This window comes from Drosophila navojoa, chromosome 2 (genome assembly GCF_054131105.1).
Source record: "Drosophila navojoa isolate 15081-1374.11 chromosome 2, UAZ_NAV_1.0, whole genome shotgun sequence".
Classification (NCBI taxonomy): domain Eukaryota; kingdom Metazoa; phylum Arthropoda; class Insecta; order Diptera; family Drosophilidae; genus Drosophila; species Drosophila navojoa.
Window position 1 is genome coordinate 24,632,757 of NC_142890.1, and position 23,215 is coordinate 24,655,971.

Genomic DNA, 23,215 nt, shown 5'->3' on the forward strand with positions numbered 1-23,215 from the left:
TTGGAGCAGCAGCAGCAGCAGCGCCAGCCAACAACAGTAGCAGAAGCAGAAGCAGAAACAGAAGCAGAAGCAGTAAAAGTGCCGTCTAGGTAAACCAGGCAAGAAAAGTTGCCAACTTTTAATTGAAGTGAAAACGACGATAACGACAGCATTGTTGGCATTGCTCTAGCTTTGTTGCCAGCCCAAGGGGTTCGGCATGAGGACTCCACATGGGAGGGGCCTTAACACACACTTGCACATTCACACACATACATACACACATGAGAGTGGCATTGGTTGAGGCAAAAGCACACATGTCGTCATGGTGTGCGCCATTGCAAAAACAGTTGCGGAATTGCTTTTTAAGCCCACAGCGCGTAGCATAAAAAGCAGCAGACCCGTACTCTAGGGTCTCTGGGATTGAGTTGGATTGCTCTGTGCGGGCACTGGGACTGAGTTGAGGGCTAAGCCCTTAAAACGCAAAACTTTTGAGCTGCTTAAAGTTAGGGCCTGTGCGTATTTGCTACTGTGGTGTGCTGGCCCAAGCACACACACCCACACACACACCCACACCCACACCCACACACACACCCACATGCACACATGCAGACACATACAAGCATGCATCAGGCATACATGCATCATTTAGATCGTATTGGCCAATGTGCACTGTTTCGCTTGTCCATGGGGCGTTCCCAACCTGTTGCCAGGCGAAGGCAACGAGGGCAACGCAGGCATCCTCTGGGCCTGCTATCAGAAGAGCGCTGCGATAGCGCAACAAACGTGTCAGCACATGACCTTGGCGTGAGTGAGCGTGGCCAGCCAGCCAGCCAGGCAGACCCGGTTGCTAATGCTGGTGGAGCAGGCTCATAGGGGATGTGGATGTGGGCGGTGGGGCATTGTTTGCATTGCAGCACGCAAATATGTCGCCTGCCCCAGCTGTGGCCGTGGCACGCGCCGACGTGCGATATGCGAGACATTGCCTTGAAGAACCTGCCTTAGCGCCAGACGGCTTGCCCGCCAGCCTGGCTTTGATTTATTGATTTTGGCCTCGGTGGCACAGCATACAAAATGAGACAATATTTGCCCGTCTCCGTGCGGGCCACATATGGCCGCCATTAGCCAAGGCGCAGCAGCTCCGGCACGGTATCCAGTGTCAACTGCTGTTTAATAAGCCACCACACCTAAAATATGCCAGAAAAATAGAAAGTGGAATGCAGCTGCTGGCCACGTCTTGGCCATGCTCTCTCCTCATTCCGCTGCCCGGGGCGAGTGGCGCTAGTTCAATTAAATCAGAGCCGGAGCATATTTCTTACCCGTTAGACAGTTCCGGCGCCAGACGCCGGCTGCTGGCGGCAAAGTCTGTAAGTAAAGATGGTAAGACAAATTAAATTGACTTTAAAGCGCAACTGAACTCAAAATGAGAAATAAAATGCTTCACTTTGCCGGAGAAAGAAAAAAGAAATATAAATCTATTGCACATAGCAGGAATGCGTTTGAATTGATGCTGCGAAGACAAGTAAGAACAAATTGCTGCCTTGCTTTGCTCAACTTTCTGATGTGCTTACAATTAGATATCCTCACTTTTCCTAATTAAGTTTCAATGATAAGTAAATATTTGAATTACAGACCAAGTTGGGTTTCCCTTATTTATAGATACATGACTATCGACTCTACTCTCAGCTGGGAAAAAAAACTGTAAAAATTGTTTCTAGAAGAGCTTTGCGTAAACAACTTTTATTCTTTTCGATAACTTATGTTATTTTTTCTCATATTCTGTTTTTCACAGTAACTGGAATGCTCTTAATATATGTTAAGCATACAATACCTTTTGTTCTATAAAATATTCAAAATTACTAGAGAAATACAGATATAAGAGTTTTACGCTTAACAAATTTGTCAAAGAAAGACATTTATAAAATATTTCAATTTCTCAAGTAAGTCTCATACTACTGACAAGCACAGCCTCTGCGTGAACTCAGCTCTACGTTTGTGTGCTTAAATTTGTGTGCATATGTTGTTTGTAATGTATATGTAATGTATATATACATATACATTTATATATATTTATTTATAGAAATTTCTGAATGGCAGGGTACAGGGTCGGACTAGATTAGAACTTTCTGGCTTTTTCTTCAGTATTGCTATGATATGCTCTACTTTTATATATCTATATACAGCTCTTCTCGCCTTTCATTTCTCTGCATATCTGTACTCTTTTCAGCTACCTCATACCTACAATTCATATTATTATGTTTCCACTTTAGGCAAAGGTTCATTAAAATAAATTCAAAGTATGTAATATGTTTAATAACTGTTTCAGAATATACATGAGCTCAACTGTCTGTCGAGTGGAACGTCGATTTCAATTGTGATAGAGCATTAGTTGGCACAAATATGCCCAATTTGGGCCACATCATGATTACAGAGCATAAGAAGCCACCAAAGTGAGAAATGGAAGCTGCAAAAGGGAATAGAATCAGAGCAACAAAGAGGCGGAAAAAAACTGAGTGTACACATAAAAGAAATGAAATCCATGTGGGGGGGGCGGAGGCAGGAACAGGAATCGGCAGCGATGGCAGCATCAAGCAGCAGTCTCTTTGCCAAAGAGAGCTGAGCCGGGCCGAGCCGGGCCATGCCAGGCGAAAGATAAGTAAAAGACCAAAATTAAATTGGACATTTATCAAGAGATTTTTATTGATGCCCCAAGTGGCGGCCAGAGTAAACACAGACGCCAACACAAACACACACGACGGGGCGCCGCAGACGACTGGAGACAAAGTCAAGTGGCAGGGACGACAAATGCGGCCAATTATCGTTTTGAGTGTAAAGTTTTATTGGCAAGCGGAAAGTTGATTTTATTTAAATGTTGCCACTGACGATGGCAGCAACAAATTGCTGTAAGACACGAAAGCATAAATTAGAGCCCCCCCCCCACTACCCACAGGTTGGCCAGCTAATTGCGACCATTAGCGTAGCGAGGCAGCAGCAGCAACAACAACAACAACAACAATAACAGCACAGCGAAAACAATTATAGCGCATTTAATCACCTGCTGAAATTGTAATTGTGTTGCATACTTTTTGGCTGGCACTGTACGCACGTACACACACACACTCAGTCAACTAATTACACGGACAGCTTAACAACAACAGACCCATAAAACAAAACCCCTCAACCCGTCGAGTGCAGAAATTCAGATGAAACATGAATTGTTGGCAACGCGATTTTGAATTTATTGCCTGAAATTAACTTTCGCAAAATAATTCACATAACTTGGGGCGTGCCGAAGGGCAAGCCAAAGTGGCTTAGTAAAATAATTTATGGTTCGGCAAAATGCCCAATTGCCGCCACATAGCCCCCAGCCCAACTTCTTTCTCCCCCTGTCTCTCTCTCTCTCTCTCTCTCTCTCTCTCTCTCTCTCTCTCTCTCTCTCTCTCTCTCTCTCTCTCTGTCACTCTGTTTATTCTCCTTCTATCTATCTGCCTGGCAGCTTGTAAGTCTGTCCAAGCGCAGTCAAGTGCAAAAAACAAAGCAAATTAATTGCAAGTCAAAGCGAACCTTTGACTCCATGAACACAACGCACCTTTATACACATTATCAGACATACACACACACGCACGTACACGCACAATCGCACTGACAAGTGCTGTAGCAATGCCTTTATCAATATATCCTTTTAAACCCGAACTAGACTCTAATCAAATGGGACAGCAGCTGCTTTTTCCGGGCAGCATTCGAGACGGCTGCTCAGTGATGCGTGGCTAATATGCTTTTGGCCATAGACACGCCCCTTTGACCGGATAAATGCGTGTCTGGCAAGGCAGGACGCTGAGCGCTGCTCCACGCTTATGGCCCGTTGCCCTGCCAAAAAGCGAGCCACTGAACCATTGGACGGCCGCATCAACAGCTGCCAAACGCTCCCCACGCAAATTTATACTATCGAGCACAATTTTCACGCGTTTTTGTCAACAAATTTCACATTCCATTAACCTGGCGCAACTTGTGCCAGCGAATGATAGAGCATCATTCAGCGGCATTAATTGAAGAAATCAATTCGATTCCAGCTAAAGAGAAATCATTCATAACTTATAAGTGCTTCGATGCCGAGCTCATCTTGATAGGTTTCTATTATTGTAAGCTGCTCATTTCATCTCGTATCTATGTATGACACGTTTGACAGCTGCGCGTTTGTTTTTCCGTGAAGGTTGCCAAGCGGTGCAAATGACAAAAAATCGTAAGTATAAAGTGAAAAGGGTGTACATCAAAATGCCGACAATCAGATACCCTGCCCTTAGCTTATTCGTAGAACGATGGTGTATCGATAGAACTGTGTTGTATATAAAATATATTCAAGATAATACTTCATATATCTATTGCTCTCATCATTTATAAAGAAGTACAGTATCAATATAAAGGTGTTCAACTTTGCTAAGTATTCGCTGGCAGTAAAAAGTTGCCAAGCTGTTGGATAGAGCATTTGCTGTGAAATGACTTTCGGATGATCAACAGAAGCCGTCAAAGCACGGGCAGCCGGGATTGCGGAAGACCCATTTGGGAAATTGACAGAGGGCACAGGTGACAAAGACAGCGGAGACAGGCTATGGGGCGAGCTAAACTTAAAGTTGCCTACTGATGGCTGCTGCAGCAACTGCCGCCACTTGAGGTGACAGTGCAACATGTGTGAGGGTGAGGGTGCGGACGCCTCTCGGATGTCAGCGGCAAACATGCGGCAGACAATTTCAGTAAAAGCTTTGCTCCGCGGACAGTGGCGGGAGTCGGCTGGCTGAGGCGCCGGCATAATGAAACGTGGACACTTCCCCAGATGCGTTGCTTTGAAAGTGCTATCGCTGCAGCGGCACGGCTGCAGCTAAGTATCATAACTCAAGTCAGTGCCTGGCGACTGTCCCTGTCACTCAAGGAGTGTGAAAAACCAGCCAAGATGCTCAAGAGTCATCCTGAGGCGTTGCTGCTGGCATTATGCAAGTGTCCCAAAGCAGCAGCAGCTGTTGCAGCACCAGCGCCAGCAACTGCAGCAACAACACTGGCAGCAGCAGCAGCTGTATCTGCCCTTGCATGCACTTAACATGTTGTACCACAAAATCGTCAGCCATATGCGGCGCATATTAATTTGATGGCACTCATATTTATGCCAAAGCAAAGCGTTTTCATTCTTTATGCTGTGTTGCCTGCCAGTGCCACGGTTGTTGCGACATTTTTTGACAAGTTGCACTCAGAGTCAGCGTCAGCGTCAGCATCAGCGTCAGTGTCGCAGTCGAGTCGTTGTTGCATTTGCAATGCGAATAGGAGTCAGAGCAGCTGTTGCAGCTGCTTTGCATACGGTCGGACAAGTGGGTAGCTGAGGCAAAAAGCTACCAAGCAATGCCAGTCTACTGGAGGGACGATGGCAGGCAGGAAGGGGGGCAACTGCAACTTATACTGAGGCCCCCCTCTGTGAATTTTCTACTATTTTTGCTTTACTTTTTTTTCAGTTCTGTTCTTTTTTTTTGTCATGGCGCATTCCACTTTAATTATTTCAGCAATGCTGCCGAAGCCGCTGGTAACGACATCAAATTTACATACGCAATTTCATTGTTGCCGCAGGATCTGGCCATTGTCGTGCTGCTGGTTGTCCGCCTCGGTCGCCTCAGTTGCCTCCGTTGCCGCAGCTTGTTGCAGCGAGCTTCGCCTGTCCCTTACCACATAACGCATTTTATATTCAAATTTTTTCACTGTTGTCTGGCAGTCATTGCAAATTCTGCCAGCAGTTTGGCTTCTTTTTGTTTTCTGCACTTGACTTTTGCTCGCGGCCTCCTGTTGTATAACGTCAGCTCCCCCGGATCTTCTTCGCCCCCTCCCCAACTCCGCTGGCTGCTTATGTACTCATAATAATCAGTTGCAGTTGCCGCCCCGCTTAAATTTAGTGTCAATTTTACTGGCACTTACACACACACACACACACACACTCACACACACGACGATTGTTCGCCCAACTATAATATGTTTCTGTATGACAAAGGGCATATACGAGATCTGTGCAAATTCATGGAGCAGCGAGTCCAAAAGCAAGCAGCTTCAGTTTCCATTTACATATATTATATAAATATATGTCTGCTGCTGACTAACATGGCAGCAGTCTGCAGAGACTTCTAAGGTCTGAGTGCAGCTGAAGAGCCAAGCTAACAATGCACTTGGAGCAGAGTCTTTTCTTTTCGCATACATACGTCAGTTTGTTTATTTGAATTTCAGAATTAAAACTATTCTTTTAAATAGTCTATCGCAATCATAAAGGACATTAATCGCATATCGCATATGTACTTCACGACTTCTAAACAAATATTCCCACTGGCTGATCAGAGAGGTCGATAATCCTGAGACACAGAGACTTCGTATACAAGAAAGTTTTAGCATCTCTTAAGAAACACTTACGCATAGCAAAAGTATTTTACATAAGTTGCCACCTCCGGCTTTGGAATGTCCTTCTTGGCAAATTGTTTATGGAGTCAGTGTGCAGTTAGTGCTGGGGAGGTGTCCAACCGTCAGCGAGCAGCTTTCAAGTCTCTTGATCGCAGGTGCTGTACTCATGTTAAATGTAGCGCAATAATGAGACGAGAAATTTGCATTTCGTTTGGAGTGGCAAATGCAATAAACTCCAAAATAAAAGCAAATAAAAAGTAATCAGAATTTCAGATTTGGCCATAAAGAAAAATAAACACACGGGCTAACAGAGCCAAAAGGAATTAAAAAGTATACTAAATAATACATTTTTGAATTAAAATATAAATCACTTTCACACCATTTTGTCGGTCTCCGTCGACATGGTCCTCTCGGCGCGCCCCTTGTTACGCTCTCGTCGTCCTTTTTTTCCAGGACACTTGTTTATTTTATTACTTTTCAGCGCCGCGCAATGAAAATGAGCGAAAAGAGAAAGTGTGGGAAGAGGAAGGGCGGGAGAGCATAAGAAGGCAAGAGAATCAGGCAACGCGAAATCTTTTTAATATAAAACTGAATTACTTTCAGCAGCGATTTCCGAGAACGGCCCGAGAGTCCCGCACATTAAAATTGACGAACTGTAAAAGAGCTGGCACGCCCACATTTCTATTTGAGGGCCTCCCAATGGGCCATGGGCAGCGTCAACAGTCAGCGAGCCATATTTGCCACAGCAGGTCGCCTTGGGTTATTAGGGTAGCTTATTAACGTGGCCGAGAGCACCAGCCCATGATATAGCCAGAGCATCATTATCGAGTGCTCTGCAGCGCCGCCCACCTCCTGGCAAAAGCAATTTGAACGCTCTGTGTTCTTTTTTAATAGGATTGCGTTTTGGGGAATTACCTGAGCTTAAAGCGAAGTCTAGACAGAGAGAGAGAGAGAGAGTGAGAAAGCGGGAGAGGGAGAAAGTATGAGACACTCTTAAGCGACCACAGGAAACGGAAGAGGCAGCGGAAATGAAAACGGCAACGGACACTTTTAATTTCTCAAAATGGCAACTTGCTGACATCCGGCTGGCGCATTCGATTCATTGATTTAATGCAGAGTAACACAGTGAGCACAGGCCACAGGCGAGAAATAAGAACTCAGCCACAGTTGCGCCGCCTTCCGTGGCAGTGTGGCAGGATGGTCGGTAAACGGGATGCTGAAAAGTGGCTACTTTTCTTTCATTACCCATCTTGGCAGCCGGAGAATTATTGAGACTTGTTGCAAAAGTTCATATCGTGCGAAATAATTCAGAAAATGCCACACAGACTGCTGGCATGCCCACAACCAAAGGTGGCCAACTGGCTGCTGGCTTTCAACCTGGTTACCGAGCTACCTGGCCATGGCTGGCACGGCTTGCATAGCATGGCTGGCATGGCTGCCGTGTCTGTGGAGTGCAGCGACTGCCAGCACCACGGCTTGTCATTTGTGTTTGTGAAATATGCGTTCAATTTTTTACGCTGCATTTTTCGCTTATCTGCCAAATGGCAACTGGCAACTGGCAACTGGCAGCCAGTGCATCCCCAAACAGTGCCAGCAGCGAGGGGAGTGCGCGAGGCATTAGACAGCGGTGTAGAAAATGCTCATATCACGTATACGCAATGTTGTGGCTTGTTGGTTTTCTTTGGGGAGCGTGCTAGCACACTGCAAATTAGCCGCGCAACAGAGCCAACTTATAAAGGGGACGGGATGGCTGAGGGCTTCTTATGGTATGTGATAATTTACTCATTTCATGTGCCATTAGCTGTCAAGAGGCGCCGTGCTGCCATTAATGTTTATGTCTGTCTCTCTCTTTCTCTCACCCGCTCTACGTAAACACACAACACACATATCGACATAGATACACCCTCACATGCACACACATGTATGTACATCTATATAAATCTAAATGTGGCAAGGGTCGATGCTGTGGAAAGCTCTCAACTCACAGCTCCCAGCTCTCGCTTCAAACTTCTTGTCAGTTCATATTTATGTTTAATATTTTAGTTACTTAGAGCTCGTTCGTTCGCTCGCGCGGCTCATATTTATCATGGCTCGCTTTAATGGTGAATCGCCTCCTCAGCTGAATCATTTTGGAGCGAGCTTTCCAGCCTGTGACCCGTTTTGGACATTGCATATCTGCGCTGTATCTCGAAAACTTTATCAGGCCACACAGCAACAACGTCAACGTCGAACTAGAGAGCTGAACAGAGCGGCTAGAAAAGGAGTGCTGGCAGGACAATGGCTTTAGCACTTGCTGTTGCCGCCTGTCCGTTGTTGCACTTGAGCACTTCCTGTGGCCTCTCCAATCACACACACCCACATACAGGCTCACACTTGCATGCACACATACTGACACAGTTGCACAGACAAAGGCAGCTGCGCTTTTGCAGACGTTTTTGGTGGCGCTTCCAGGCTACGCTACGAAGTCAGAGTCCCCGGCTGTGACCTAAATTTTTACCAAATTGGATAAATTTTTCGCATTTTCGCTTTGCTATTTTCATTTTGGTTTTTCTCTATTTTTGCTCTTGTTGTTGTTTTTCTTTTTTCTCTTTTTTTTTTTTTTTGCATCGCTGCGACGGCGACTCTTCTTGTTATTGTTGTGGTTCTTCGCTGCTCAGCTGCTGGTTGTGATTCAGCTCGTTGTTGTTGCAATTTCTCGCCACATTTGATTTATCTCGCCTTATATACAACCCAAACAACATATAAGCACGAGTATAGTACTGTATGTACCAAATTGTGCCGTATCAAGTTTTCTCGTCTCGCCTCTATCTCCATCCACTGCTTCTTCTCTCTTCCATGTGTGTGTGTGTGTGTGTGAGCGTATGTGTGAAGTGAGTCACCGCAGTCGTTGGCTCGACTTTAGCGGCCGCGACTGCCTCAGCATTGTGCTGCTGCTTGTTTGCCACTTGTATCTCCAGAATTGAATCTTGCCCAGGCAGCATCCTCGTCAGTCAGTCACCAGCAGCAGCGCCTGCAAAAAAGCCAGCAACAGCAGCAGCAACGGCAGCAACGGCAGCAGCAGCAGCGCTGCTTGGCTTGTCGTCCTGCTGGCCGCAGCGCTTTTTATTTGAGGCTTCAGCTGCCTGTTGTCCTTTTTTTTTTGGGAGCTACGTGTTAGGCATGGCAGGAATTGTTAGTCAAGGATTGGATTGTGTGGCCGGGGCTGGTCTGTGTGTCGCCCGAAGCTTTTAATCATGATTTACGAGGCGCTGCGACAGACAGACCAGAGGTAAATATAAATGGAATTTTAAAATGTGATCTGATTTAATTATGCAAGCCTGTCCGAAATGTACTGTAGGCAGCATCAAGGCCCTGCTATTCGCCCAGCAGCAGCACATTATTCGCTGTCCTCTGCTTAACTTTGTTGTACGCCATCTATTTATGTGTCAGCCAAAGAAACAAAAAAAAAAAACATCCACAACAAAAACTGTGAAGAAACCAAGACAAACCACGCGTCCAAAACAGGAGCCTGGCGCCATGGCTGATAATTTGTTAGTCGGAAGTCAGCAGCAGCTATTGTAGAGTCTGCGGAGTTGAAGGCAGCGTTATTGGATGCTGCTCATTACGACATCATGCAGAATAAACGCACACATCTGTCGGCTAATTGAATTTGTATTGATTTGCAGCATTTGAGCTACAGAAGAAGAAGAAGCAGAAGAGCTCAATGCACGCTCAAACTGGATTAATTATCAGATTCAATTTGAATTGATTGGCTTAATATGAAAACTCTTCAGTTTTCAATGACGCTTTGTCACATGACAAACCAAATTACATAATCGGGAATTCCTTATGAACAAAGAGATAAAAATACAGGCCAATGCACTATTTTTGATAAAGAAATGCAGTTCTATAAACTTATTAAACGAAGAGTAGTTCAAATATTCAAATGGAAATTGAATAGTGTTATAGTAAATTGGGAACTCTATAATATAAATAAAAATGTTTATTTTTTATTTATTTTTTTTTTTTTTGGTCAAATTTAGCAACTTTATCTTAAGTTAAAAAATCTATAGTCTACTTTTCAGCGATTACCTGCTGGTAAAATTTATAAATTTTAATACTCAGTAAATCAGTGTATTTAATAACACCGTTTACATTTTACAAAGCAAATCGTTTCTTATTTATAAATAAATGTATTTCAAATTAAAAGTGAATAAGTCAGAAATGTATTTAATTTCTTAGCACATTTATTATGACTTATGGTATTATGGCAGCAGCAAAGCTCATATTTCCATGTCTTTCAGTACCGCATAGAAAGAATGCTCAGGTCTAACAAGCATTTAAATATGCAAATGCATATTTGTTCTCGTATTAGCATTGTTCTTGATGCTGTTTCTTTGCCATGGATATAAACTATAAATTCCTTTACAATTCCATAAAAGTGACTCTTCGCTTTACATAAGCAGGCAAGAAGCTCTTTTCATTGTTGTTGTTGCTGTTGTATTCTTCTCTTTATGCCCGCATGCTTTTTGCATCCTTACCCTTGTCGCCGGCAACTGGACTCGTTGGCTGCTAGCTCTAGTTTGGTCTAGCCAGCTCCGTTGTCCGACCTACCACAGCCATCGTTTAGTTCGTTTTTCCTTTTTTTTTTTACTTTCAGCATTCGCTCCGTTGCACTTTGTTATATTGCAACCAATTGGCCGTGGCGTAGGCAGAGAGCGCAAGGAATTTATGCGCCATGTTGTCTATTAGCCATTGGGGTCAATGTTTTTCCACTGCCACTGCCACTGCCTCAGCTACAGCCAGTGGCTCGCACGTTTGCATTCGTGAGCTCATGTGGCGATGCTTTGTGGCATCATCGGGACGCCGCTTGAAAAATCAAATTCCCCATACGGCACGGCCACAATATGGTGTATGCGTATACATGATGCTGATGGGACCCCATTGTGTTGTGTGCTTAACGAAAAACAACCATGCAAATTGCAAAGGAACAATTTCAAATGAAACATATTCAAAAAGACAGAGAGAGAGAGAAGAAGAAAAAAAAAAACGGAACGGAAAGAAAAGACCGCACAAGTAGAAGCCCAAATTCCCCAAGCCGAACACCGCACACAAACAAATACAAATAGCAAGGAATATACGCTGGAGTATCTGTAAAAGTGTGTGTGTGTGTGCGGTATTTATATACACACATGTACGCACAAATATATACATGTATTTGCAGTACTAACATCAAACGTTTTGCTCTCGATGCTCACAGCTTCTGGTTGTCCTATCGCCCTCCACCTCCACAAGCTCCTCCACCTCCAGTTCCTGCTCCTGCTCCAACTCCAACTCTTCGCAGTTCTCTCGTCAACGATGTTGTTTTCTTTGCAGCCGCCATCGTTGACATCCTCATCCCCATGCTCAACCTCATCGGCGGCATCATAGTCATCGTCATCGTCATCGCCATTGCCATCGCATAGTCAATATGTTTTCATTCAATTTGCAAAGCATTTTCATAAAATTTCCCCACAAAAAAAAAACATTGCGCATATACAAATGTATATACATATATATTTATACATACATATATATATATATCTATGTATCCTTATATTATATTCCGACGCTTGGCTGATATGCAAGAAAGTTTGGCATGCGAGGCACAGCTTCCACATTGGCAATGGGAAATTATGCGAAATGTGCTCGATTTGCGTAAACAAACCGGAAATGATGGTCTTGCCTACTGTCCATTTTCAAAATGAATGCTATAGGGAGTGGGGGGTCTGTCCCCTGCGCCCCCCTCCCCTCTCCCTCTTTCAGTCTTTTCATGTAACCCCAAATGCTCGACAAAGTATTTATGCATTTATTTATTTGGCAAAAGGATCAGTCGCCTCTCCGCGCTCTGACTCATTGTGTGCCTATTATGCTAATTGAACAGTAAAAAAAAAAAACAGCGAAACGAGCCAACAAAAAAGCACAAGACTCGAGCTGAAGTTTATAGGCGCAGCGCGTGCTCTGAGGCCCAAAACAGGCCTCGGAACCGTACCTAGGACTCATAAAAATTTCACTCGCAGCGCAACTGAAAAAAAGTATGTAAATGCGCTGCGCACGGGCCGAATGAACAAATATTTTTAATAAAGTTCAAGTCCTAAGCTGCTTTACTGACCAAACGCTCTACGCAACATAATTAGAGCATTGGCAACTTGTTCTCATTGTTGTTGTTGTAGTTGTTGCTGTTGCTGCTGTTGTTGTTTATTCTCGGGCTCTACCACAAGAGCGTCGGTTATTGCAAATTGAATTAGTAACCACCGCAAAAAGTCGACAGCTAGCAAAAATCCCTTTTGCTCATTTGCCTTTATGCTACGTGCCAGGCAAATCAAAGGCAGTGCCTGCTCCAACCTACCCCCTTCCACGTCTGCCGACCTGGCCGAAACCGCAAATGGAAATGTAAATTTGCCGTTGCCCACGCGACCACAACCCATTGTGCACCGATCCCAGGCCCACTCCAGTCTCGGCCTGAGACCCATTGCTGCTTCAGCCCCAAGCCGCGACCCGTTGCAGCAATTTAATTTCTTAAGCAATTTTCATAATCTGCAGCAAATTGTTTCTGAATGCTGCCAGGCCAGGCCTCGCCCCCGGAGCGGACCGGCGTTGACTGACCCGTTACATTTTATGCAGTTGGCTGTTAGGGCTGGCTGCATTTCAGCCACAAGGCAGCTGTCTGACAGTCGCCCCCTGTCCCCCTGCCCCCTGACTACCTGCCACGCCGCCCACGCAGCAAGCACAATTTCGTAATGCACTAGGCAAAGTTTTCGCTGTTTTTTATTAATTTCCAGTCGCTGCCCTTCGACCGTCGACGACCTCATCGCGCCCTTGAGCCAGCTCTCGACTCGCCGCCACTGCCTGCTGCATAATTAAAATTGCAGTAAAATTCTAAGCGCGGCCAACGGCAAGTGTCGTAGCAGCTGCTGTTCCTGCTGCTCCGGCTCCTCCTACTTCTGCTTCTTCTTCTTCTCCTGTTCCTTAAGCATCGTTCACACCACACAAATAACGGCCAAGATGCTGCCTCACTAGCATATTGGAATACACATACCCTATAAATACATGCGAAATCTCTTATGCAAATCGAAACACTGACAAAATCTGGGATGCAATGTGAGAGGTTGACTCTTTAACTGTGCTTCAATTATAGTTAAATTGTAATACATTTTATATATAAAAAATACGTTAATTAATTTTAATTAACTTTAAATATAACTATTAAGTCCTATATAGATGGAAACAGTTTAATATTGAATTATTATTTTCTATTGAATAAAATAAATTGGATTAAAATTAAATCAAAGTGGGAAGTTATTTAATAATAAATTATTATTTAATTTTAATTATAGATAAAACTATAAAGAGGCAACATTTTTAATGCTGGAATATTAATAAATACATATTTGTTTTTTTTTTTTTTTTTTTTTTTTTTTTTTTTTTTTTTTTTTTTTTTTAAATATTATTCATTAATATTTGCATCTACTTCAAGTAGTATTCAATAATATTTCTCTAGGGTATCTCAACAGCCTCTTCCCATTTCCTATAGAATTTCACTTAAATGGGAACAGATGCAAATGACAATAGTTAAATTGTTGAAGTAGTGTGAACTGTTTTTAAGCCCTCTGGTGCTTGTCGGCTGGGCCAACTGCTTTTTGCCAACTGCAATGGCCTCAGAATCTGGCATTTCGGTCTTGTCAACTATTTGGTGCTGTCGCTTGTGGGCACTTAACAGCTTCCCCCAACGGCCCCTGGCATGGCCCATTGACTGCAGCTAATTGTCGCCCCATGGGCGTTCAAAATGGCAAGGCCAAAATTTGCAAATACACGCACACACACACACTCACACACACACAAAACCAATTAAGACGCCCGCGGCATGCTGTCACCCAGCCACCCAGCAGCCGCGCCACCCCCTCACGGTTTGGGGTTGCCTAACCCCACAGGGCGGCACAGCGAGTCGCGCGTGATAAATCAAATTTGGTTGCCTTAACAATATTTGCACATACGGCGTCCTGCACAACACAAATCAAATCAAATTAAAACATAAAGCGTGCTTGCCTCTATATGCGTGTGTGAGTGTGCGTGGGTGTGTGTGTGTGTGAGCATATGTTACAGCGGTGAGCGGTTGAGGCTGAAGGTTTAGGCCGACCGAATTGGATATAGTCGTTTATTATTCCAGGCGCATGCAGCCGCCATGTTGAGTCAGGCGACGCGTTTATGACGCTGACAGAATTATGAGGCCTACATGCGTTGATTTCTGATGCTTCTGATGCTGCTGCTGTCGGTGCTGCTGCCTCCACCGCCGCGTAACCCGCTTTAAATATTTTCACGCAAATAAACTAAACTGTAAGCCGATGCGCAGCAAATGCTCGCAAATGGTTTTTGCAGCCAAAAAAATAAAAGCGAAAAATGAAAAAAAATCAGAAAATCGCAAAACGTGCTTCACATATTTGCAGAACATGGCTCATCCGCTCAGATTCTTCGCAGCCCCATCATAAATACATCAGTCGGGTGCAGGCCTGCCAGGAGCACTTGAAGGCTGCGTCACCAACGCAGACGCCGCCTGTCGCTGGCAGCGTGTCACGCGACCTGTCAGCAGCCATAATCTGACATTTTTATTAAAATGTTTGCGCAGCGAACATTAACTGTGACAACTTAGAGGCCCGGACCGGCCCGGCCCAGTCCGAGCGGCCCCCGAGGACCAGAGCAGCACACAGCACCAGAAGGACTCGGGAGCTCAGCCCTACAGCCTCTGCCTGAGCCCTGGGACGGGGCATCCTGTGCTCCTTTAGCTGCTCACTTGATAGTCATCCTTTTTGTCATTTTCTCAGCTCATCATTGATTGCTCTGCTCCCGAGCGCATCACAAGGAGCTGCGCTGCTGCTAAGCAAGCTAAGTAAGTGCTCCTTTGTGCGCATTTCGCACCTGCTCTCGCACCCGGCGTCTCTTGGCGTAAGCTCTGGACATTCGTTTTTGTTTAATTGCACAATGATCTTTTAATGGACTAAAATGCTGAGACTGAAGGGCTTCATTGTTAAAACTCTAATTGAGCAAATTGATATCAATGGAATAAACACACCGCCACCAGCTAACCATAATAAATAACAAAAACGATATTTGAGTTTTCAGTTTAGTTCCATTTTACTGAATGGTGTGATAGAGCAGCATTTGGCTATGGCATTCAGCTTAGGCAGCAAATTGTCGCTCACAAAATCCCTCGCACACACCCAGACACCTACACACCCACACCCACACCCACACGGACACACCGTTCGCCTTGCAGCTTACACACACCCATGTGATGTATTAGGCTCGCCCGATTGATGCATAAATAAAAAATCAAGCGTAATATACAGATTCGGGCAAAGTACATTTTCATGTTGCTGTTAGCAGCGCTTAAAATAAAAGCAAAACAAAATTTAAGTACAGCTGAGCCTATGCGATATCCCAGTATCTAGGTGGGTATATATTTTGAAGAGTTTGCGCAGGTTAGTCCCCTCAGCAAAAGTAAAACTCTTTACTCTCTTGATAGCCAAATAAAATATTTCTATTTGAGTTGGTTTTAAGGCTTGCAAGGGATTAGATTTGAATTTAGTTTTGTTTTACATTTAGAAAATATTTTAAGATATTCGTTGCATATATTTTGTATCATTTTTCTTTATAATAATGATAGGCTGAACTAGTTTTACTAAATTCAGATGGGAAAAAAAATTATCTTCCATTAACTGGCTTAAAATTCTTTGAATTTGTGTATGAATTGTTAAAAGAGATATGCAAAGAATTTAGCATATATGTATATATTGTACATACTAAATAGAAAAGGGCAGTAAGAAAAGCACTTAGCATTTCCGAAACTGTGTGATTCGAGCAGCTAATGCACCCGCCACAAAACAAAGATTTCTTCATCTTTTCTCCTTCGGTAGGATCTTTAAGTACTCATGTATATATTGAAAACTTCAAGTTTATCCATTGCAATCGATTAGACTGAAGACATTCAGCATTCAGCCATTGTGAAAGTAGATATCGTACGGGCACCCTTCTGCCAGTATTTTACAATTTTTCAATTTCTGGCAATTTGGAGGTGGGCATATTTTTGTTTACTTTGCTGGCAGCCGATTTTATTCAGTTTCCCTTTGCGTTTTGTTTTTCTCCTTCTGCCAAACTCACGCACATACAAGAACACACACACACAGAGGCAGCCAGCTGACGCAGCGCGAATCAATCAAATCAATGTAGAGTTGTTGCCCCTGCCAGGGTTTCGGATTGTATGTTTGGTTTTTTGTTGTGGTAGCGGCGCGGGCATTGCAAGAAATGCCAAACAATAAAAAGCAAATACGGTCGCAGACAAAGATCACACACATCCACCTACACACACTGACGCACAAGCACACGCACACATGCATGCACCCATAATACAAAGTGGCGTAAACTAACTAAATAACAGTAACAATAACTTAAGTGTGCTTTTTGTATTAGCAAGGGCAGCGCACGCTTGATGGGCCACTGGGCTACTGGGCTAGTGGGCGAGTGGGCGAGCGGACTGGAGAGCTGAGGGACCATCTCGATATCTAGGTTCAACTCCCGACCCACCTCGGCACCCGGCCACGGGCGTCTGCTGCAAAGTTTTTATTTATACACACGTTTCGTGTGCTACAAAAGCAGCAGCAGGAGGAACGGCAGCAGCATCAGGAGCATGGACTGGGAAAATGGCAATCGCTACGTTTCGTTTCATTCGTTTGTTCGTTCGTTTGTTTGTTTGTTTATTTGTCATTTGCTTTGTTTCGTGTGTTGGCAATCTATGCCATGCTCCTAAATTGACTGGCCAGGCAAGTGGAGCACACACACACGCACACACTCACACTCGCACACATCTATATTCAGTGGACGAAGGAAAGAATCCCGTACGATTGTTAAAGCTCACGTACCGCACACAGCAGTGAGACCAACGGCCACATGTCGTATACGTAACGTGGCATATCTTTTCGCCAACCATCTACACCGCATCCCCTGTCCCCATGTCCCACCCCCTCTCTATCTTTGTGTATTTGTAATCAGCCACAGAGAGCGGCTAGCCGCGCGCCCAAGCGACAAGTGCTCACATTCTCAAACAAACACAGACACACACATGCCCACACTCGGACACACACACTACGAAGTTTCGATACTTTTAATTATTGCGTACATGACCGTAACACTCTCGCCGGACTTTAGAGGTGACAGCAGTCAGGTCCGAGGACCGGACCCGTTTAGTGCACGTATGTATTAATCAGAGAGAGATAGAGAGTGAGGGAGAGAAAGAGCTGTGAAGTTTTTTCATTCTTCTGCCTTGTTCGTTCCACCCATTATTCCCAGCTCAGGTCCTGCTCAGCTTGTGAGGGATATTGTGCGTGTGTTTTTGTCTTGGGCTGGACTGCGCTAGTTTTCTGACTTTGTACCTTTGGACAGAAAGTTTGGCTTCATTAAAAATCAGTAGACGTTTCATATTTTCAAGAACGTGACACAACGTGCCCGAAATCTGAAAAGCCTTGGGCGAGGCTGGGGAGCAATTATGAGACCGCATGCCTGTATTTTCGGTGTGCAAGGCTTGTGGCTAACCTGATTGACGCATAAACAGGCAATTAAATGTAAAAAGCAGTTTCAATTGTTGCAATCACCTGCAGCAAAAGTGCGTTAAATGAATTTCCACGCACGCGTTTCAAATCAAATTTACGAAAATTTAATTTCAGGCTCGCTTTCATGCTCCGGCGAATGTGCGTGCGTGTCCCATGTGATACGCAACAGAAATGCCAACACACACACACACGCACACACATACTTACCAAAATCGGTAAGGTCCTGTGTGTGTGCGTTGGCGTGTTTGCCTCTGCCAGCGCCGGCCCGGGCGCCTGGTCTTCTCCATCTATGACCAGGCTACGGGCACGTTCCTAGATTTGTTTACTTTGTAGCCAGTGGGGCGCACAAATAAATTTCTATAAATTCTTGCGCGGCATTTCATTTGCCGTACTCGTTGTCCTAAAATGCCAGCAGAGTCAGTCACAGACTTGGTTTCGAGTGCACCCCATGAACATTTCCATGAGCCGGGAGAGCGACAGGAGAGGCGGGGCCTCTGGCTTATTTATTTATTCATTCGCTGCGCTCTCTCGCAACTCGTGTGTGTTTGTTTGCAATTTTCTGAGCGAAACGATATGCCAGAGTTAGGTGGCAGACACAAAAGCAACCAGCAGCAGAGGCAGAGGCAGCGGCAGCGGCAGCAGAAGAAGCAACTGACTTCAAATAGCATCTAGAGACGGCACGCATTGTGACCCCGGCTTGCAAACCTCATTCCTAAGCATATTTAGAAACATCGCTGCCCATAATGTTGACCCGAATTTTTGGCAAAATGTTTACACATAAATAAAGCAACAAGAAAGCAAATGCTTCAGCATTTCGCACTGCGAATGCCCTGCAACAGTTTTCCATCAAATATAATATTTAATTCGGAATATTTAAATTACATAAATTTATAATTAAATTAATTTCAGTATAAAATAAAAAATATATATACTTCTATAAATATTTGAATTTCCTATTATTTTGTAATTTCAAATATTTCAATGTGTTCAATGAAAGAGTATCTCATAGGCATTTTGTGGCAACCACAAATGATGCGCCAAGGGACAACTGCGCAATGTTGGGTCAACAGACGGGTTAAGTCCTTCAATGTATTTTATCTTCGCCAAGCAACACTTGGGCTGGAAATATTGCCAAGGCAGAATAAATAAGATTCGATTTATGTGTGTGTAGTCCCAGAAAGCGTTACTCCAATGGGCTTCCGTGTTTATTTATAGACGTTCAAATAGTTCGTTTAGCATGCTCTTCGGCAATCTGCAATCGTCATTCGGCATTCGGTTTCGGCATTTCGACGTTGGGGACTTTTATCACACAAGTTTTCTGTTTCACTTTCAGGCCGCAAACATTTTTATTTGCGTTGCGGATTTGTGTATTGTGCGCCATGTTTCGCTTCCTGTGGCAGCACATTTTTAATGAATTTACACGACGCGTCGTGGGGATTGAGGGTTGCTCGCTCTCTCCACTTGATACGTATAAATTCGACCTCATTTCATATTCAAAACACATTCGGTAAATATTGATACGAGCGCAAATTGTTTAAAATACGCAATTCCAGCTACAGTTCAAGACAAATTGTTAACTAAAACCGAAAAACGCAAATCATGCGATTTTCCAAAGTTTCTCTGCTGCGCAACCCATGCGTCGTCGTATACTTGATTATGAACAATCAGGCGCAGAATTTGCCAAGCCAAAGGCGCCCAGCAAAAACCTAGCTAATTGTATAATTAGGAGTCCCAGCAGCCAGCCCCTATCGTAACCCGATCAAGTAAATTAAAATTGATGCTGATGCCAATTTTTTAGTTTCAAACTTTTTTTACTCCCCCCCAGCCACACAGAAAACCACCACAAAATGATTAATTATGCCTCCAAAGCTGCACGTCAAAGCAGTGAATTTTACTTTTGAGCTACCGGAGGGTATTAGTTCATAGTGGCAAGCCAAAAAAGAGGGATAGCTTAGAGCCGGATATCGTTATGGCCACATAAAATTTGCGGCTTTTTGTTGAAAATCATTGCCCCATTGGCGCTCCATTGTATAAGTGTAAAAGTTTTTCGATTATGCAAAAGTTGATGGCAATGGCATTACTCACACACACACTCTGACACACACGCACACACAGATACACTGGCATAAATTAGCACACACTCGCTAAGCCTTAAGCTAATTTAGCAATTTTCACTCTGTATGGGAGATAGCAAATGCAGGAAAATCGAGCATTTTAATTGGAAATCTTTGACAGCGCATAGCATTTGGATATTGCATGTACGATTGTTGTGAGTGAGCGACTTGCTGCAAAAGACTGTCATGCGAGTGTGTAAGGAAAAACATTGATTGATTTATCTGTCAGTGGATTGGAAGGCAGTCAAATGTGCACAATGCTCAAAGCTCGCACAGGGGGCCGAAGCGAGCCAGAGTTGAATGTAAAAATTGCAATTGTTAACTCAACTTGTGCTGTTGTTTTTCAGTTCAGTTGAATCGTTGCCTCGTTGCCCCACTCCCTCGCCTTGCCCTGCCCTGCCCCGGCTCAGTCTGGGCTCTGCTGTCTATTTTCTGCTTATTTGAGTTGCCTTCATGTCTTTCACTGTCACTTAGTTAGCTTTGTGCCCGGACGCTGGCCAAGCAAAAAATTTATGCAATATTTTTGTTGTCTTTCTCATAGGTCGATCGACCCGGCACATCATATGCCGAGCTGCCTTTGTGTAGGCCCTCATGTACATATGTATATTTGTGTGGCAGTGGTCAAAGTTCATTTAAAAATCACATGCCTTGCACACGCAGCGCACGTCCAGGCCCATAAACTTGCCACATTTACATAATATGCTGCCCCATGCCACACAAAACTAGTCAACAACGGAGCAGCAAGCAGCAAGCAGCAAAGCAGCCAAACTTGGCACGGAACGTATTTCACCAATAAATTGAGGAAATGCTCTGCTGCAAACTTCACCCGGTTGCCCCGCCCCATGTGCTGGATGGCATTGCTTAAAGGAATGACTTGATTTTTGATTCCGGAATTCAATCCAAATATCGCTGTGCTCACAGGCTCTGATGACTGTCGCCTTGAAGAGGAATTTAAGCTGCTGCAGCTTGTGGCTTGTTATGTGCACAAGGCTTTATTAATAGCAATTTAGCAAGGAGTATGTGTGAGTTCAAAATCAAAAACGAGCTATTCAACATCGTTACACAACTGTTGGAAAATATACAAAATACTTTATCAAATATTTAATAAATAAACGAAAATAGAATAATAGGTAAACTTTCGTCATATTTATGGGAACAAAATAATAGTTGCAAAAAGTTTTGCTTTTAGAAAAAAAAAGAAAAAGGAAAGTGAAAAAAAAAATTCTTTAGTAAACAAATATCAAAAATATATATCAATCGTAATATGTTAACCATATGTCGAATACCGAAAAATAAAATCACCGTTTCTACAATTCAACACAAGGTTGCAAGGCTCTTAAATACATTTTAGTTTAATGTTTGTTTTTTTTTCAGAATAATTTTAGTTTATTATTTTTCAGAAAAATGTTAGTTTAACGTCAACTTTTGCCGTATTCAGATTTTTAAGGGAAAGAAAAACAAGAAAATAGTAGTTCTTTTGCTATTAAAAATAAACAGAAAATGTCAAGAAAAATTCATCGGAATTCGCATATAAAAAAATGTTGCATGTATATGGAATACAAAAGAAATGCTAACGCCTAGAATTTAATAAAATGTTGCAAAGCTCTTAAATACTTTCTCCAGTTTGCTGCTGCAACTTAATCAACCTGTGCGTCTGCTCGAATAGTTTAATGCCAATTGGAGGCCGTGTGGCAAATGTAAATGTGCTGCGAGTCTTCGATTAATTCATTATGGTTGGGCAGCTAGACAAACTGTCAACGTGCGCCAGTTGTCAATGTTGTAGTTAAGGGCTTAGCTGTGGCATTAGACGTCGATTTAGCAATGGGCCGGGACACACTCTCCAAGTGGGAAGTTTTGGTGTGCTAAGAACGCTTAAAAGCGCTTCGGGCCAGGCTTAGGCAAACTTATGAATGCGCGTGATCACAACAGATATAGGCACACACACACACACACACGCTCACTAACACATTGAAGTGTTGGTGTCAGAGAGCTGATAAAATGTGAAGCGGATTAAGAGGTGCTTTCTGTTCACAGACTTCCACTGCCATCCAACCTCCCATCCACCCAACCACCCAAACACTGACTATGGCTATGAGTCAGGGCCTGTCGCCGTCGCACAATCAGTAAATGGCACTTGATTCACGGCGCAAGTGGAATTTTTGATAACTTTAGCCAAAGAAGAGGCAAAGTTGGTCAAAAAGTTGGCTGTCGCTTTAATGCGTATAAATGCTTAGCTAGGCCAGGCTAGGCTAGGCCACCATAGGATAGGCTAGCTAGCTGCCTGACAGTGTGTATAAGTAAGTATGATTCGAAGGCAATGACTGTGCCGCTCTCAAAGCCAAGTTAAATCCAGTGCTGACTTGGCCGCTGTGCTTTACGTGCTTTCGCCGATGCTTTCTTTCCTTTTCCTTTTCTCTTTCATTTTGTTTGTTTTGTTCGCTTCTTTTCTTTTTTGTTACGCAAAGTTGACAAAGTTTGCAGCTTGAACATTTGCGCCTCAACGCACAGGCAAGCATACGCACACTCTAACACTCACACACCCACACACATACTCACACACTCGCGCCCTAACTGGCACACTCTCACATACACATAATTCAAGTAGAAGCTGGCAACACGTCACACAAATGTCGCCAAAAGCAACTCTCAATGCACGCCATCAATCTTGGGTCTAGCCCCGGCGCTGCGCTCGGCGCAATTGAATTATTACAACGGGTCGAACAGCGTTTTGCCCGCTGGTCACTTAACCAGCAGCAGCAGCAATAACAGCTACAACAATAACACTAACATCAACATGAGCATTACTTAGCAGCTAGACAGCCAGCGGCCAAAGGCGAGGTCGATAACAAGACAACAAGAGCAACGACACTCATTTGCAGTCCTGTTTGTGTATTTAAGTTAGCCATTTGGCCATTTGGCCATTTAGACATTTGGCCCCGCCTTGAGCAGAGCTGTCAAATGGAAAAGATTCAGAAGTGGCTAGAAATAAATTTATAACTTTCATTTGTAAACTTTATAAGCTAGAGTAAACTGGACAAGTTGATAAGCAAGCGCTTTCATCAAGAACAATTACCATTGTGTAATTAA

General features: G+C 43.8%; 1 protein-coding gene across 3 annotated transcripts in view; it reads right to left on the reverse strand.

Annotated features, from left to right (window-relative positions):
• Positions 1–23,215, reverse strand: part of beat-VI (Immunoglobulin domain-containing protein beaten path VI) — a 62,420-nt gene that overhangs the window by 32,411 nt on the left and 6,794 nt on the right. For 2 of the 3 annotated variants that reach the window (XM_018113690.3, XM_018113689.3), the window contains exon 2: positions 1,296–1,341. The exons of the other annotated variant lie outside the window; for it this stretch is intronic. The gene's annotated coding sequence lies outside the window, so the exon portion shown is untranslated. The remainder of the gene's footprint in view (positions 1–1,295; positions 1,342–23,215) is intronic. 3 annotated transcript variants of the gene reach the window in all.